A 16,029-nucleotide genomic window follows, 5' to 3' on the forward strand; every position below is an offset into this window, starting at 1 on the left:
TATAGCTGCCATATAAACCGATCTTGGGTCTTGACTTCTTGACCTCTAGAGTGCGCAATTCTTATCCGATTGGGATGAAATTTTGAACGACGTGTTTTGTTATGATATCCAATAACTGTGCCAAGTATAGTTCAAATCGGTCCATAACCTGATATAGCTGCCATACAAACCGATCTTGGGTCTTGACTTCTTGACCCTCTAGAGGGCGCAATTCTAATCCGATTGGAATGGAGGGTGATTTTTTTGAGGTTAGGATTTTCATGCATTAGTATTTGACAGATCACGTGGGATTTCAGACATGGTGTCAAAGAGAAAGATGCTCAGTATGCTTTGACATTTCATCATGAATAGACTTACTAACGAGCAACGCTTGCAAATCATTGAATTTTATTACCAAAATCAGTGTTCGGTTCGAAATGTGTTCATTCACCGTAACGTTGCGTCCAACAGCATCTTTGAAAAAATACGGTCCAAAGATTCCACCAGCGTACAAACCATACCAAACAGTGCATTTTTCGGGATGCATGGGCAGTTCTTGAACGGCTTCTGGTTGCTCTTCACTCCAAATGCGGCAATTTTGCTTATTTACGTAGCCATTCAACTAGAAATGAGCCTCATCGCTGAACGGTGAATGAACACATTTCGAACCGAACACTGATTTTGGTAATAAAATTCAATGATTTGCAAGCGTTGCTCGTTAGTAAGTCTATTCATGATGAAATGTCAAAGCATACTGAGCATCTTTCTCTTTGACACCATGTCTGAAATCTCACGTGATCTGTCAAATACTAATGCATGAAAATCCTAACCTCAAAAAAATCACCCTTTACATGAAAATTTGGGAAATTTCTATACGATGTTAAAAACATTTCCCAACTCGGATTTTGTCTCATCAGAATTCCATTTAGACTTTACTTAACTAGAAATAACCCCTTTTTTTGAAAAGTATCCTTATATGGGAGATTCATAAAAATATTAATCGATTTATCCATAGAATGGAATATACTTTGCCTTGCCGAGAAAATGCCGCCAAATTTTAGGAAAACTGGAGTAAAAACGCGGGTTCGAATAGAAAAATGCAAAAATCGGGAGTACGTTTGTATTGAGCTTACACCTAAACTTAGACCGTATTCGGCGCAGTTGTTGATTGGTCTAATTAAACTCCCCTTTCAAAATTCAGTAAAATCGGATAAAAAATATGAATTTTATAAACTTAAGATGTTTAATTTGGAGATTGGTCTATATGGGAGCTTTATAAAAATATGGACCGATATGGATCATATATGGCGTAAAAGCTAATGAGTACATTATAATAAAATTTTTACAAAATCGGATATTAAACGTCAGCACATAGTCCTATATAGCCCATCTTCGAACATTAACTGCATATGGATGAAAGAAATCATGTGAGAAGTTTGTCCCTGTTCCTTAATGTGACACAGTGACACAGAATTAATTTTTTAACATGTGTGCAGTAAAATGTGACGTAGTACTTTGTTTTTAACAGGGAAAATAGCTTTACTTAAAAATTTTCCATTTTTCAGTATTTTGGCTGCGAGATGTACCCTTAGTTGTAGGGATCATGTTAACCTTTAATTTAAAGTAAAATAAAAGAAACAAGTACCGTGCTAAGTTCGGCCGGGCCGTATCTTACATACACTCCACCATGGATCGCATTTGACTAGTGCTATGCGCGGTATCTCTTTTTAGGCAAACTAGGGAAAAAAGAAAATAATTGCTATGCTAATTGAATTGAGTATTGGAGACCATAGTAGAAGTCCGTTCAGCGAAATCGAATAAGAATTGGTTCTTTTAGGGGCTCAAAAAATAAAATGGGGGCTCAAAAATAAAATCAGATTATAGGGGAGCTGTATCAGATTGAAAACCGATTCAGACCATATTTGACATGGATATTGAAGGTCATGGGAGAAGCCACTGTACAAAATTTCAGCCACATCGGATAATAATTACGCCCTCTTGAGGTTGGTTATATATCGATTTAAACCATATTTGGCACAATTATTGGAAGTCACATCAAAACACCTCATGAAAAATTTCAGCCAAATCGGTTAGGAATTGCGCCCTCTAATGGGTCACTAAGTCAAGATCGAAGATCGGTTTATATGACAGCTATATCAGGTTATGAACCGATTTACAACGTACTCGGCACAGTTATTGGATGTCATAACGAAACAACGCATGCATCAAGATCCCAGATAGGTTTACATGAGAGCTATGTCAGGTTATGAATCGTTTTAAACCATAATTGAACCCGGGCGGAGACTACCAAACCCGGGCGGAGACTACTGGTTACATACCAGTCAAAACAAATAAGCTTGTACATAACATAGTGAATGTCGAGCAGAGCGGAGAGCAAAGGCGAGAAAACAGTTCTAAAGAGTTTTTCGCGCTTGTTTGCATTGTTGATGTTTATTTTTTTGCATATAGTCGTGATTTTAATTGTTTTAAAAGTAAACATTAAGAGCGTGCTAAGTTCGGCTGGGCTGAATCTTATATACCCTCCACCATGGATCACATTTGTCGAGTTCTTTGCGCGGTATTTTTTTTTTAAGGCAAACAAAGAATAATGGATTAGAATTATTATACTATTCAAGCATTTATAGTCCGATTCGGATCATAAATAAATTGAAAGTTGAAAACCATAGTAGAAGCCATTGGGTAATACTTCAGTCCATTCGGAAAAGAGTTGCGCTTTATAGGAGCTCAAGAAGCATAATCGGGAGATTGGTTTATATGGGAGCTGTAAAAGGCTATAGACCGATTCAGACCATATTGGACACGTATGTTGAAAGTCATGGGAGAAGCCGTTTCACAAAATTTCAGCCAAATCGGATAAAAATTGAGCCCTCCAGAGAAGTCAGTTTATGAAGCGATTTGAACCACACAGTTGTTGGCAGTCATATCATAACAAAACACCTTGTGCCACATTTCAGCCAAACCAGATAAGAATAAAGACGTCTAGTGGCTCAAGAAGTCAAGATCCAAAATCGGTTTATATGGCAGCTATGTCAAAACATTTAGAATCCAACCTAGCTATAGCCCATTTACAATCCGACCTACACTGATAAAAATTATTTGTGGAAAATCTCAAGCGCTTAGCTTTATTCCTTCGAAAGTTAACGTGCTTTCGACAGACGGACGGACGGACATGGCTAGATCGTCTTAAAATGTCACAACGATCAAAAATATATATATTGGTTGCCCAAAAAGTAATGACGGATTTTTTAAAAGAAAATAAATGCATTTTTAATAAAACTTGGAATGAACTTTAATCAAATAAACTTTTTTTACACTTTTTTTCTAAAGCAAGCTAAAAGTAGCAGTTGATAAATGACAGAAGAAAGAATGCAATTACAGAGTCACAAGCTGTGAAAAAATTTGTCAACGCCGACTATATGAAAAATCCGCAATTACTTTTTGGGCAACCCAATACTTTGTGGGTTCTTAGACTAAAATTTCGAGATGTTACAAACAGAATGACGACATTAGTAAACTCCATCCTATGGTGGAGGGTATAAAAATATGCATACAGATCAAATAATAAATGTAAATAAAATAAGTTTATTTCATCCTTTTCTCGACATTTCGTCGGTTTTTTCCGACTTTTTCAAGAGTTTATTTAGAGATATCTATTAACAAGAGACGCATTTTTAATATTTTGTTCTGTTTTGTTACTTTTAAGGTTTTTACTTACATATGTTTACATTTGCATTATTCTCTTAATTTATTAAAAAACTGGATGGATCACGACACATTTATAATAATTAAAACAAGTAAAAGCGTGCTAAGTTCGGCCGGGCCGAATCTTATATACCCTCCACCATGGATCGCATTTGTCGAGTTCTTTTCCCGGCATCTCTTCTTGGGCAAAAAAAAGGATATAAGAAAAGATTTGCTCTTCTATTAGAGCGATATCAAGATATGGTTCGGTTCGGACCACAATTAAATTATATGTTGTGTAAAATGTCAGCCAATTCGAATAAGAATTGCGCCCTTTGGGGGCTCATGAATTAAAATAGAGAGATCGATTTATATGGGAGCTGTATCGGGCTACAGACCGATTCAGACCATAATAAACACATATGTTGATGGTCATGAGAGAATCCGTCGTACAAAATTTCAGACAAATCGGATAATAATTGCGACCTCTAGAGGCTCAAGAAGTCAAGATCCCAGATCGGTTTATACGGCAGCTATATCAGGTTTTGAACCGATTTGAACCATACTTAGCACAGTTGTTGGATATCATAACAAAACACGTCGTGCAAAATTTCATTCCAATCGGATAAGAATTGCGCACTCTAGAGGCTCAAGAAGTCAAGACCCCAGATCGATTTATATGGCAGCTATGTCAGGTTATGAACCGATTTGAACCATACTTGGCACAGTTGTTGGATATCATAGCAAAACACGTCGTGCAAAATTTCATTCCAATCGAATAAGAATTGCGCACTCTAGATGCTCAAGAAGCCAAGAAACAAGATCGGTTTATATGGCAGCTATATCAGGTTATGAACCGATTTGAACCATACTTGGCACAGTTGTTGGATATCATAACAAAACATGTCGTGCAAAATTTCATTCCAATCGGATACGAATTGCGCACTCTAGAGGCTCAAGAAGTCAAGACCCCAGATCGGTTTATATGGCAGCTATATCAGGTTATGAACCGATTTGAACCATACTTGGTACAGTTGTTGGATATAATAACAAAACACGTCGTGCAAAATTTCATTCCAATCGGATAATAATTGCGCACTCTAGAGGCTCAAGAAGTCAAGACCCAAGATCGGTTTATATGACAGCTATATCAGGTTATGAACCGATTTGAACCATACTTGGCACAGTTGTTGGATGTCATAACAAAACACGTCGTGCAAAATTTCATCCCAATCGGATAAGAATTGCGCACTCTAGAGGCTCAAGAAGTCAAGACCCAAGATCGGTTTATATGGCAGCTATATCAAGACATGGACCGATATGGCCCATTTACAATACCAACCGACCTACACTAATAAGAAGTATTTGTGCAAAATTTCAAGCGGCTAGCTTTACTCCTTCGGAAGTTAGCGTGCTTTCGACAGACAGACGGACGGACGGACGGACGGACGGACGGACGGACGGACGGACAGACGGACGGACATGGCTAGATCGACATAAAATTTCACGACGATCAAGAATATATATACTTTATGGGGTCTCAGACGAATATTTCGAGTAGTTACAAACAGAATGACGAAATTAGTATACCCCCCATCTTATGGTGGAGGGTATAACAAGTAAAAGCGTGCTAAGTTCGGCCGGGCCGAATCTTATATACCCTCCACCATGGATCGCATTTGTCGAGTTCTTTTCACGGCATCTCTTCTTAGGCAAAAAAACGGATATAAGAAAAGATTTTCTCTGCTATTAGAGCGATATCAAGATATGGTCCGGTTCGGACCACAATTAAATTATATGTTGGAGACCTGTGTAAAATGTCAGCCAATTCGAATAAGAATTGCGCTCTTTGTGGGCTCAAGAAGTAAAATAGAGAGATCGATTTATATGGGAGCTGTATCGGGCTATAGACGATTCAGACCATAATAAACACGTATGTTAATGGTCATGAGAGAATCCGTCGTACAAAATTTCAGGCAAATCGGATAATAATTGCGACCTCTAGAGGCTCAAGAAGTCAAGATCCCAGATCGGTTTATATGGCAGCTATATCAGGTAATGAACCGACTTGTACTTTATTTGACATAGTTGTTGAAAGTAACAATAAAAAACGTCTTGCGAAATTTCAGCCAAATCGGATAGAAATTGCGCCCTCTAGAAGCTCAAGAAGCCAAGACCCAAGATCGGTTTATATGACAGCTATATAAGGTTATGGACCGATTTGAAACATACTTGGCACAGTTGTTGGATATCGTAACAAAACACGTCGTGCAAAATTTCATTCCATTCAGATAAGAAGTTCGCACTCTAGAGGCTTAAGAAGTCAAGACTCCAGATCGGTTTATATGGCAGCTATATCCGGTTATGGACCGATTTAAACCATACTTGGCACAGTTGTTGGATATCAAAACAAAACACATCGTGGTAAATTTCATCCCAATTGGATAAGAATTGCGCCCTCTAGAGGCTCAAGAAATCATGACCCAAGATCGGTTTATATGGCAGCTATATCAAAACATGGACCGATATGGCCCATTTACAATACCAACTGACCTACACTAATAAGAAGTATTTGTGCAAAATTTCAAGCGGCTAGCTTTACTCCTTCGGAAGTTAGCGTGCATTCGACAGACAGACGGACGGACACACGGACGGACATGGCTATATCGACATACAATTTCACGACGATCAAGAATATATATACTTTATGGGGTCTCAGGCGAATATTTCGAGTAGTTACAATCAGAATGACGAAATTAGTATACCCCCCCCGTCTTATGATGGAGGGTATAAAAATAAATAAAATGTAAAATATTGCAGCGAAAAATTTAAAACTAATATCACAGAACTATGTTTATACATGGTCCTACAGTTGGATAACAAATTCGTATTCTACTTCCAAATACCTTTATTTCAGCCCCATATTGCGATGGTCACTAAAAAAATTTCTTCTTGTGGAGTATTTTAGATATCATTTCTTGCGAAAATGGGTATCATTTCTTGCTCTACCCCCAATACCTATCACTTAAGCTCCACATTGACATGGTGGGTAAATATGCCCGATTTAGGGGTGTTTTGTGGTGGTCCCCCCAACACTAAGCCCGGAAACGAACTCTATTCTCATATATCTATATATCATTTATATATCATGGGGACGTCCCACCACCATTACAAGACAGTTGGTCCCTAATGTTGATATCAGATACGTGGTCTACTCCCACATACCTTTAATTTGAGCCCCACATTTCCATAGTCGGCAAACATGACCGACTTAGGGGGTATTTTGGGGGATGGGCGGCCACACAGTGAGTTGGCCTTGAAAATATATATCGGATTCGGGTTCCGCTTTAAAAACCCTCTTATTTGAGCCATCATAGATACTTTTCTCAAATATTGATATCAAATTCGTGCTTTACTCCCAAAGACCTTTCATTTCAGCCCCATATTGCTATGGTCGTAAATTTGTCCCATTTGGGGAAACTTTTTGGTGAGAGGCGGCCCCCCAAACACTTCGTCCCATATTTGGGTACCAGATTCGTATTCTACATTCAAGTACCTTTTATTTAAGCCCCATATTCCCATGGTCAGTAAATAAGTCCTGTTTGGGGGCTGTTTTGGGAAAGGGGTGGACCCCCAGAAACGTGGGCCCACATTTGGACATAAGATTCATATTCTACTCGCAAATACCTTTCATTTGAGTCCCATATTGCCATTGTCGGTATATATATCCAATTTAGGGGTGTTTTGGGGCTTGGGGTGGTCGCCGTAGCACTTGGTCCGACAATTGGATATCAGATACGTTTTCTTATCCTAAATACTTTTCATTTGAATCCCATTTTGTCGTGATTGGTCTAAATATATATGTTTGGTAGGTTTTAGGGTTGGGCAGCCCCCCTATGTACCCCATCCGAAATTTTAATACCAAATAATAATTGCAATAATCACACTAGAAGAAGCACAATCTCGTTATCAGATGAGTCCATTGTCGTGTGCAGCAATTTTATAAACACAAATGAACAGAAGAACTCCCCTTCTTTGCCAAAGAAGGGGAACAATGCAATATGTGTTATGTGGGCGCCACTCGACGAAAACTGAAAATACGAATGGCAGAACACGAAGCAGATATCAAGAAAGGCAGAGAAAACACAGCTTTATCGCAACATAATAAAGAGACGGTACACAACATTGACTTCAAAGCTGTTAAAATTCTTAACAGAGAGAGAAATGAAAATAAGAGGTATACTCTTGAAAGTTTACGTATACAACAAAGAATAGAGAAGTCAATGAACACGAAAGAGAACAAAGATAATACAAAGCTGCAGTATTCCGTTGCAACAATTTAGAGTTTAAACATAGTTCTGTGATATTAGTTTTAAAATTTTCGCTGCAATATTTTACATATTATTTATTTTTATACCCTACACTATAGGATGGGGGTATACTAATTTCGTCATTCTGTTTGTAACTACTCGAAATATTCATCTGAGACCCCATAAAGTATAAATATTCTTGATCGTCGTGACATTTTATGTCGATCTAACCATGTCCGTCCGTCTGTCGAAAGCACGCTAACTTTCGAAGAAGTTAAGCCAGCCGCTTGAAATTTTGCATAAATACTTTTTATTAGTGTAGGTCGGCTGGGTTTGTAAATGGGCCAAATCGGTCCATGTTTTGATAAAGTATACCCCTATCCTATGGTGGTGGGTATGTTTGTGTGTTCCTTATAGAGTGAGAAACGGCTGAACCGATTTTCTTGAAATGTTCACAGATGGTGCATAATGATCCCGTGGTGAAAATTGGGTACTACATTTTTTGATATCCCTAAAAATAAAAATTTGGTATCTAAATTTCGGATAGGCTACCTAAGGGGGCCGCCTCACCCTAAAACCTACCAAACATAAATTAAGATAAATCACTACAATATGAGACTCAAATGAAAGGTATTTTAGATAAGAAAACTTATCTCTCATATCCAAATGTTGGACCAAGTGTTAGAAGGACCACCCCAACCCCAAAAACACCCTTAAATCCGACATATTTACCGACCATGGCAATATGGTACTCAAATGAAAGGTATTTGCGAGTAGAATACAATCTAATATCCAAATATGGGACCATGTTTCTGGGGGTCCATCCCTTCTCCAAAACACCCCCAAAACAGGTCTTATTTACTGACCATGGGAATATGGCGCTTAAATAAAAGGTAATTAAGTATAGAATTCGAATCTGATATCCAAATATGGGACCAAGTGTTTGGGGGGCCGCCTCTCCCCAAAAACATCTTCTAAGGGGACAAATTTACGACCATAGCAATTTGGGGGTCAAATGAAAGGTTGTGGGGAGTAAAGCACGAATCTGATATTAGTATTCGGGAAAAGTATCTATGGGGCCATCCCACCCCCATAACACCACCCAAATAGGAAGTATTTGCTGACTATTGCAATATGAGGCTCAAAAAGGAGGGTTTTAGAGTAGAACACGAATCCGATATATAATTTCAAGGCCAACTTACTGAATGGCCGCCCATCCCCCAAAACACCCCCCAAGCCAGTCATGTTAGCCGACTATGGAAATATGGGGCTCAAATTAAAGGTATTTGGGAGAAGACCACGTATCTGATATCAACATTAGGGACCAACTGTCTAGGGAACGTACCACCACCATAACATGCCCCAAATACTACCTATTTGCTCACCAAGACAATTTGGGTTTAACTAAATATTTATAGTTTTTAGTTTATTTTCTGTTTTCCTTAGTTTGCCTAAAGAGAGATACCGCGCAAAGAACTTGTCAAATGCGACCCATGGTGGAGGGTATGTATGATTCGGCCCGGCCGAACTTAGCACGCTCTTATTTGTTATATGTCAAACAGTAATTGTTTTTTAAAATATGAGTCGCTCAGTGTAATCTCTTTTTTGGACTCTGCCGAATAAGGTAGCAATCATTGCAGTATAAGAAGAAAGCTTATTCTGGTGCACGTTGGATAATTTTTTGCACTTTTTAGAGTAAATTAATAAATAAAATTAACAAGTAAAAGCGTGCTAAGTTCGGCCGGGCCGAATCTTATATACCCTCCACCATGGATCGCATTTGTCGAGTTCTTTTCCCGGCATCTCTTCTTAGGCAAAAAAGGATATAAGAAAAGAGTTGCTCTGCTATTAAAACGATATCAAGATATGGTCCGGTTCGGACCACAATTATATTATATGTTGGAGACCTGTGTAAAATTTCAGCCAATTCGTATAAGAATTGCGCCCATTGGGGCTCACGAAGTAAAATAGAGAGAACGATTTATATGGGATCTGTATCGGGCTATAGACCGATTCAGACCATAATAAACACGTTTGTTGATGGTCATGAGAGGATCCATCGTACAAAATTTCAGGCATATCGGATAATAATTGCGACCTCTAGGGGTCAAGATCCCAGATCGGTTTATATGGCAGCTATATCAGGCTATGAACCGATTTAAACCTTATTTGACACAGTTGTTGAAAGTAAAAATAAAATACGTCATGCAAAATTTCAGCCAAATCGGATAGGAATTGCGCCCTTTAGAAGCTCAAGAAATCAAATCCCCAGATCTGTTTATATGACAGCTATATCAGGTTATGGACCGATTTCAACCATACTTGGCACAGTTGTTGGATATCATAACGAAATACTTCGTGCAAAACTTCATTCAAATCGGATAAGAATTGTGCCCTCTCGAGGCTCAAGAAGTCAAGACCCAAGATCGGTTTTTATGGCAGCTATATGGTTATTTGAACCATACTTGGCACAGTTGTTGGGTATCATAACAAAACACGTCGTGCGAAATTCCATTCCAATCGGATAAGAATTGCGTACTCTAGAGGCTCAAGAAGTCAAGACCCAAGATCGGTTTATACGGCAGCTATATCAGGTTATGGTTCGATTTGAACCATACTTGGCACAGTTGTTGGATATCATAAGAAAACACGTCGTGCAGAATTTCATTCAGATCGGATAAGAATTGCGCACTCTAGAGACTCAAGAAGTCAAGACCCAAGATCGGTTTATATGGCAGCTATATCAAAACATGGACCGATATGGCCCATTTACAATACCAACCGACCTACACTAATAAGAAGTATTAGTGCAAAATTTCAAGCGGCTAGCTTTACTCTTTCAGAAGTTAGCGTGCTTTCGACAGACAGACGGACGGACGGACAGACGGACGGACATGGCTAGATCGACATAAAATGTCACGACGATCAAGAATATATATACTTTATGGGGTCTCAAACGAATATTTCGAGTAGTTACAAACAGAATGACGAAATTAGTATACCCCCCATCTTATGGTGGAGGGTATAAAAATCGTGGCGAATTTTTTTAAACAGTATTGTCATGTTTTATACCCAGTCCAAAATTTTTATAAACAAACAAGAGATTTATATGTAGTTTACAATAGAAAATTTTACTTTTATCCATTGTACCGATATTTCTTGTTTTGCTTTGCTCCGAAATTTCATGTTGGCATCTTTGTTGTTAAACAATTTGCATTTTCATTGTATTGCCTGCCAAACGAACGTTATAACTCCTCCTTTTTTTCCACTTCGGTGTGCAACAGAAAAGTGCTTGTAATTGTATGTTAGGCAATCACTCAGGTGAAATGCAAGTATATCGACAAAGTCGTATAGTTTCCTTGACGCTACATTTGTCGTTCAAAAGTAGATTCGCAAAGCAATTCAAATTCAACGAAAACCGAAAACGCATCATTCCATGGGAAAGCAAACAGAAACACAACAAGTAAAAGCGTGCTAAGTTCGGCCGGGCCGAATCTTATATACCCTCCACCATGGATCGCATTTGTCGAGTTCTTTTCCCGGCATCTCTTTTTAGACAAAAAAGGATATAAGAAAAAAATTGCTCTGCTATTAAAACGATATCAAGATATGGTCCGGTTCGGACCACAATTAAATTATATGTTGGAGACCTGTGTAAAATTTCAGCCAATTCGTATAAGAATTGCGCCCATTGGGGCTCACGAAGTAAAATAGAGAGAACGATTTATATGGGATCTGTATCGGGTTATAGACCGATTCAGGCCATAATAAACACGTTTGTTGATGGTCATGAGAGGATCCGTCGTACAAATTTCAGGCATATGGGATAATAATTGCGACCTCTAGGGGTCAAGAAGTCAAAATCCCAGATCGGTTTATATGGCAGCTATATTAGGTTATGAACCGATTTGAACCTTATTTGACACAGTTGTTGAAAGTAAAAATAAAATACGTCATGCAAAATTTCAGCCAAATCGGATAGGAATTGCGCCCTCTAGAAGCTCAAGAAGTCAAATCCCCAGATCTGTTTATATGACAGCTATATCAGGTTATGAACCGATTTCAACCATACTTGGCACAGTTGTTGGATATCATAACGAAATACTTCATGCAAAAATTCATTCAAATCGGATAAGAATTGTGCCCTCTAGAGGCTCAAGAAGTCAAAACCCAAGATCGGTTTATATGGCAGCTATATCAGGTTATAGACCGATTTGAACCATATATGGCACAGTTGTTGGGTATCATAACAAAACACGTCGTGCAAAATTCCATTCCAATCGGATAAGAATTGCGCCCTCTAGAGGCTCAAGAAGTCAAGACCCAAGATCGGTTTATATGGCAACTATATCCGGTTATAGACGGATTTGAACCATACTTGGCACAGTTGTTGGAAATAATAACAAAACACGTGGTGCAAAATTTCATTTCAATCGGATAAGAATTGCGCACGCTAGAGGCTCAAGAAGTCAAGACCCAAGGTCGGTTTATACGGCAGCTATATCAGGTTATAGACCGATTTGAACCATACTTAGCACAGTTGTTGGATATCATAACAAAACACGTCGTACAAAATTTCATCCCAATCGGATAAGAATTGCGCACTCTAGAGGCTGAAGAAGTCAAGACCCAAGATCGGTTTATATGGCAGCTATATCAAAACATGGACCGATATGGCCCATTTACAATACCAACCGACCTACACTAATAGGAAGTATTTGTGCAAAATTTCAAGCGGCTATCTTTACTCCTTCGGAAGTTAGCGTGCTTTCGACAGACAGACGGACGGACGGACGGACGGACGGACAGACGGACGGACGGACGGACGGACAGACGGACGGACATGGCTAGATCGACATAAAATGTCGCGACGATCAAGAATATATATACTTTATGGGGTCTCAGACGAATATTTCGAGTAGTTACAAACAGAATGACGAAATTAGTATACCCCCCATCTTATGGTGGAGGGTATAAAAAGCACACACACCCAAACACTCAGTGGTTAGTGTACATGCACTTATTCTGTCATATCCTGAATAACGTGCTTATTTGCCACCATTGCCAAAGAGAGCAGCAACCATGAGTTTGCATGCGTGCAACCATGCTGGATTTGCTTGAATGTCATTGTATTTAAATACTTGCCTCTTACTCCACCAGAGCTGTATGGTACGTTGCTCACGTTTATTGTTATTGTTGTTAACAACTCGCGTTCGAGTGTATGGCGTTGCGTTACAAAGGCTATGAATGCGTGCTTATCTCTTGGTTACTATATGCAATTTTGTCGAAAACTGCACCAGTTATTTGCACAAATGAGCGACTTTCCTACCTTTTCTTTGAAATGCTAAAGTTGTAATTTTTGATTGCGTGATTACGTAGCACCTTGAAGAAGGTTTTAAGGGAAAAAGCAAAAAGTTTCGATACATTATGTTGAAAATGTTAAAGTCAATACTATGTTCGCTTTTAACAGTTGAAAACACGTATTTTTCGCGACTACTTTTTTAAACACTACAAAAATATCAATGACAACACATATTTTGTAAAATTTTATCATGGATAATGAGGAAATATCGTAGTTAATGAAATTACCAAGTTTTTATACGCCTAACCATATGATTGGGGTTATACAAATTTAGAAATATTTGTGTATTTCTTAAAAATTATTTCCTTTTTTTCTATATTATGAAAATTAATTTCAACGTGTAAGGTATAAGCAGAATAATAAAAAGATAGAAAGCAAGCTAAAAGTAACAGCTGATAACTGACAGAAGAAAGAATGCAATTACAGAGTCACAAGCCGTTGAAAAAATTTGTCAACGCCGACTATATGAAAAATCCGCAATTACTTTTTGGGCAACCCAATAATTTATGCTTAATCAAAAATTTAAACAACGGTCATTAATTTGTAATTTTAGTCAATTAAAAATTTTCAAATTTGGTCGCTTTATAACTTATTGCACTCTCAAGTTGCACTTATAAATAAATTATCTAAAAAATTTACTAACTTAAAAGATGAGTTATTATAAAGGGTGATTTTTTTGAGGTTAGGATTTTCATGCATTAGTATTTGACAGATCACGTGGGATTTCAGACATGGTGTCAAAGAGAAAGATGCTCAGTATGCTTTGACATTTTATCATGAATAGACTTACTAACGAGCAACGCTTGCAAATCATTGAATTTTATTACCAAAATCAGTGTTCGGTTCGAAATGTGTTCAAATTTTGACAAATTTTGTTCAGCGATGAGGCTCATTTCTGGTTGAATGGCTACGTAAATAAGCAAAATTGCCGCATTTGGAGTGAAGAGCAACCAGAAGCCGTTCAAGAACTGCCCATGCATCCCGAAAAATGCACTGTTTGGTGTGGTTTGTACGCTGGTAGAATCATTGGACCGTATTTTTCAAAGATGCTGTTGGACGCAACGTTACGGTGAATGAACACATTTCGAACCGAACACTGATTTTGGTAATAAAATTCAATGATTTGCAAGCGTTGCTCGTTAGTAAGTCTATTCATGATGAAATGTCAAAGCATACTGAGCATCTTTCTCTTTGACACCATGTCTGAAATCCCACGTGATCTGTCAAATACTAATGCATGAAAATCCTAACCTCAAAAAAATCACCCTTTATTTGGGAATACACTTAGAAAAAAAATTTACTTACCTTACTTACCATAAAAATACCGTGCAAAAAGTAATTTATATATTAACAAGTAAAAGCGTGCTAAGTTCGACCGGGCCGAATCTTATATACCCTCCACCTTGGATCGCATTTGTCGAGTTCTTTTCCCGGCATCTCTTCTTAGGCAAAAAAGGATATAAGAAAAGAGTTGCTCTGCTATTAAAACGATATCGAGATATGGTCCGGTTCGGACCACAATTAAATTATATGTTGGAGACCTGTGTAAAATTTCAGCCAATTCGTATAAGAATTGCGCCCATTGGGGCTCACGAAGTAAAATAGAGAGAACGATTTATATGGGATCTGTATCGGGCTATAGACCGATTCAGACCATAATAAACACGTTTGTTGATGGTCATGAGAGGATCCGTCGTACAAAATTTCAGGCATATCGGATAATAATTGCGACCTCTAGGGGTCAAGAAGTCAAGATCCAAGATCGGTTTATATGGCAGCTATATCAGGTTATGAACCGATATGAACCTTATTTGACACAGTTGTTGAAAGTAAAAATAAAATAAGTCATGCAAAATTTCAGCCAAATCGGATAGGAATTGCGCCCTCTAGAAGCTCAAGAAGTCAAATCCCCAGATCTGTTTATATGACAGCTATATCAGGTTATGGACCGATTTCAACCATACTTGGCACAGTTGTTGGATATCATAACAAAACACGTCGTGCGAAATTCCATTCCATTCGGATAAGAATTGCGCCCTCTAGAGGCTCAAGAAGTCAAGACCCAAGATCGGTTTATATGTCAGCTATATCAGGTTATGGGCCGATTTAAACCATACTTGGCACAGTTGTTGGGTATCATAACAAAACACGTCGTGCGAAATTCCATTCCATTCGGATAAGAATTGCGCCCTCTAGAGGCTCAAGAAGTCAAGACCCAAGATCGGTTCATATGGCAGCTATATCAGGTTATGAACCGATTTGAACCATACTTGGCGCAGTTGTTGGATATCATAACAAAACACGGCGTGCAAAATTTCATTCCAATCGGATAAGAATTGCGCACTCTAGAGGCTCAAGAAGTCAAGACCCAAGATCGGTTTATATGGCAGCTATATCAAAACATGGACCGATATGGCCCATTTACAATACCAACCGACCTACACTAATAAGAAGTATTTGTGCAAAATTTCAAGCGGCTAGCTTTACTCCTTCGGAAGTTAGCGTGCTTTCGACAGACAGACGGACGGACGGACGGACGGACGGACGGACAGACGGGCGGACATGGCTAGATCGACATAAAATGTCACGACGATCAAGAATATATATACTTTATGGGGTCTCTGACGAATATTTCGAGTAGTTACAAACAGAATGACGAAATTAGTATACCCCCCA

The sequence above is a fragment of the Stomoxys calcitrans genome, chromosome 1, assembly GCF_963082655.1.
Source record: "Stomoxys calcitrans chromosome 1, idStoCalc2.1, whole genome shotgun sequence".
In the NCBI taxonomy this organism is placed as follows: Eukaryota; Metazoa; Arthropoda; class Insecta; order Diptera; family Muscidae; genus Stomoxys; species Stomoxys calcitrans.